Raw genomic sequence first — 4,178 nt, forward strand, 5'->3', positions numbered from 1 at the left:
TAGAGAAGAAAGGGTATTAAGGAAAAATTTTGAGGTTTTGCCATTTTGCTTAGAAAAGATGGATCCTAACGGTCAACCAATTCACAACGAAGAGGGTAATCCAATTGGTCATGGTCTGCCGGTTAATCAAGAGTAACAAAATGATCTAAATGACACGCCGATGTGGAACACTAGGTTGGTTGCACCTATTGTGGTGCCTCCGGCTATTACAAAACCGCCCATCGGGGCCGATAATTGGAAGATTGAGGGAAACTTCTTCACAATGATCAAAGATATGTTCTTCCATGGGTTAATAGAAGAAAATCCTTTCGAACACATTCAAAACTTAAACGATATTTGTGATATATACAAAACCAAATATGTTACCGATGACGCTTTTAAGTTAAGGGCATTCCCCTTTATACTTCAAGGAGATGCGAAAGCTTGGTTAACGAATTTGCCACCCGATTCTATTAGGACTTTTCAAGATTTAACCGATGCATTTATCAGTCACTTCTTTCCACCATTAAAGGTGGAACGATTTAGAATGGAAATTAATGGATTCACTCAACGGAGTGATGATTCTTTGTATGATGCATGGGTACGTTTCAAGAAGATGCTACGAGCTTGCCCACTACATGATTTGACTAAGAAGGAGTACATCAACACGTTCTACCGGGGTACTAATGCTTTGACTAAACAACATCTTGATTCCTCTGCGGGAGGAGTGTTTATGTATAAATCACCTAATGCAACCGAAATAATGTTAGAAGACATTTCGGTTAATACTTATGAATGGGCACCTTCACCTCGAGACTTGAGAAAGAAAACTGTAGCACAAGTAGAGAGTGATAATGGGAAAGTCACACTTGCAAGCTTGAACACTCAATTTCAAATTTATGGGAAAGAGTTGGAAAAAGCTACAACAATCGATAGTCGCTATGCAAGTAGATTGTCAAAGGTGCGAAGGACCACATCTCACCAAGAATTGTCCCTAAATTAATCAATGCAACCATATTGATTTGGACGACATTCCCATGAATTTGGATGCTCATGCCAACTATGTGAGTAATCAAAACTATCAAAGGGGTGGATCATCAAACAAAGGCAACAATTCCTATCAATCGAACCAAGGCTACTACAATCCCAATCAAAAGCAAGTATCATTCAACAATCAAACCAATCCACCACCCGGATTTACAAACCAAAACCGCAACCAAATCTACAACCTAAACTATTACCAAAATCGAAACAACAAATACCAATCCTAAAACCAACAAGCATACAACAACCAACCTTATACCAACTAAGGAAACTAAAGTTATCAAAACAACCAAGGTTATAGTCAACAACAAAATAACCAAGGTTACAATGAACAACCTCAACAAAACACTCAACAATCCCAACCTTCCAAATGTTTAGAAGAAATCATGCAAAATTACATCAAGAAGGCGGAAACCACCGAGGGATTTTTTTAAAGGAGAATGAGTTCTTGAAGCAACAATTGAAGCATCAACAAGCTTCATTTCATACCTAGAAAGAACCATTAGACGATTTTCAAACCATGTTGCCGAAATACCTCAAGGAACTTTACCTTCAAACACTCAAATCAACCCGAACAACAAATACAACAATATCTAAAACAACCAAAATCAATAAAACAACAACATAAGGGTTATTCCAATTGAAAGCACCAACCAAAACCCTAACTACCTAAGCCGAAATGAGAATGTCAATGCCATAGCCACTAGAATCGACCTAACCACTCAAGGAATTGAAGGTCCCCATCCATAACCCTTTATCACCCACGAACCACTACAAAGTTTTATTGAAGAAGAAACCGGGGTTAATAAGGAGAAGGGTTGAGAAAAGGTCAACTCAACCGAGGGTACGGGTAATGATGAAATGGGTAAGAAAAAGGGTAATGAGCCTTTGAAGGCTACGAGACCGGTGCCATATTCAAAAGCTTTAAAGAAGGACAAGTTGGTGGCTCAATACAAAAAGTTTCAAGATATGATGAAAAACGTCTCGGTCAACTTGCCAATTACCGACGTGCTTAAAGGAATGCCAAACTATGGTCGGTTCATCAAGGAGCTAATATCTCAAAAGGGGTAAATATCATGATGGAACATCTTTCTTTATTGAAGAAGAGTGCAATAAGATTCTTGCATCGAGGCCAAGGATTCCTAAGAAGTTAGGAGATCCGGGAAAATTTGTTTTCCCATGTAAGTTCGGTGACTCGAAAGTGTTCAATGCACTTGCCGATTTGGGTGCAAGCATTAACCTAATGCCCCACTCACTTTACGAGAGACTTGGCCTTGGACCACTTAAGCCGACCCAAATTAGGATAAGCCGACCCACTTAAGTTGACACTACCGGGTTCAACCAAATTTGTGATAATGAAATTGTGGATTTAGAGGCCGATTTTAGGAAATTGATGAACGTTAATGTTGATGAATTTGAAAGTAAAATGAGACCACTCGGGAAGAGTCATTTGAGTCTATCCCTCATGAAGATAGATTTCGAATCAAGTCTTCGTGGAAAGAACCTCCTACTCTTGAGCTAAAAGAGCTCCCTGCGCATCTTGAATATGCTTATGTCAAGGAAGCAAACCAACTTTCGGTGATTATCTCTTCGAGACTCACCCAAGACCAAAAAACACGACTTGTCTCACAACTTAAGTCCCATCACACGACCATAGCATGGAAGACCGCGGACATCCCGGGGATCAATCCACCATATTACACACACAAAATCCTCATGGAAAAGAATTTTAAATCGGTTGTCAAAAGACAATGGAGGCTTAACCCAAACATGAAAGAGGTAGTTAATAGAGAAGTGATTAAATTGTTGGACGTGGGCCTTATCTACCTAATATACTACTCACCATGGGTGAGTCCCGTGCAAGTGGTGCCCAAAAAGGGTGGGACCACGGTGATCTTAAATGACCAAAATGAACTTGTCCCAACCCGAACCATCACGGGATGGAGGGTATGCATTGACTATAGGCGTCTAAACGATGCAACAAGAAAATACCATTTCCCACTCCCATACATCGATCAAATGATTGAACGTCTAGCCTGGAGAGAGTTCTATTGCTTTGTTGACGGGTTTTCGAGATACTTCCAAATCCCGATAGACCCTGAGGATCAAGAAAAGATGACCTTTACATGTCCCTATGGTACATTTGCTTATCGAAGAATTCCCTTCGGGTTATGTAATGCCCGAGGACATTCCAAAGATGCATGCTTGCTATCTTTTCCGATATGGTTGAGGACACTATGGAGGTGTTCATGGATGATTTTTCGGTGTTCGGGGACTCGTTTGACCATTGTCTTAAAAATGTTGATAAAATGTTAACTCGTTGTGAAAATGCAAATTTGGTTTTAAATTGGGAGAAATGTCACTTTACAGTCAACGAGGGGGTAGTTTTGGGACACAAATATTTCAAGGGTGGGGATCGGGGTAGATAAAGCTAAAATTAGCGTGATAAAAGATTTACCTAGACCATCAGATGTGAAAACCATCCGAAGTTTTCTTGGGCACGTGGGATTTTATCGTCGGTTCATAAAAGATTTTTCAAAAATCGCCTGCCCCATGACCAAATTATTAGAAAAGGACCAACCTTTCTTGTTTGATGATGAATGCACCGAGGCATTTAACTTGTTAAAAGAAAAGCTCACCAACCCACCAATTCTTATCTCTCCCGATTGAGATAAAGACTTTGAATTGATGTGTGATGCGAGCGACTACGATCTCGGAGCGGTTCTTGGTTAAAGAGTTAACCAACACTTTAGACCCATTTATTATGCAAGCAAAACCCTAAATGGTGCCCAATTGAATTACACCACTACCGAGAAGGAGCTTCTCGCGGTAGTATTCGCTTTTGATAAGTTTCGGTCTTATCTTGTACTTTCAAAGACGATCGTCTACACGGATCACATCGTGTTAAAGTATCTTTTTCAAAAGCAAGACACGAAACATCGTTTAATTCGTTGGATGATACTTTTACAAGAGTTTGATATAGAAATAAAAGACAAAAAGGGAGCTGAGAATGTGGCTATGGACCACTTGTCAAGACTAGACAACCCCGAGCTTCAACCTTTAGACGAGTCTAAAATTTGGGATACTTTACCGATGAACATTTAATGAGGGTTGATCTAGTCGATGGAGTCCCATGGTTTACTGATTTTGCAAAC

The 4,178-nt window shown here is 39.9% G+C and overlaps 1 non-coding gene across 1 annotated transcript; it reads right to left on the minus strand.

Annotated features, from left to right (window-relative positions):
- Positions 1 to 517: 517 nt before the first annotated feature.
- LOC139886711 (small nucleolar RNA R71) lies at positions 518 to 624 on the minus strand. Its single transcript, XR_011772583.1, has one exon. It is a non-coding gene; the product is annotated as a small nucleolar RNA R71 (small nucleolar RNA).
- Positions 625 to 4,178: the final 3,554 nt, after the last annotated feature.

Source organism: Rutidosis leptorrhynchoides, chromosome 1, assembly GCF_046630445.1.
Source record: "Rutidosis leptorrhynchoides isolate AG116_Rl617_1_P2 chromosome 1, CSIRO_AGI_Rlap_v1, whole genome shotgun sequence".
In the NCBI taxonomy this organism is placed as follows: domain Eukaryota; kingdom Viridiplantae; phylum Streptophyta; class Magnoliopsida; order Asterales; family Asteraceae; genus Rutidosis; species Rutidosis leptorrhynchoides.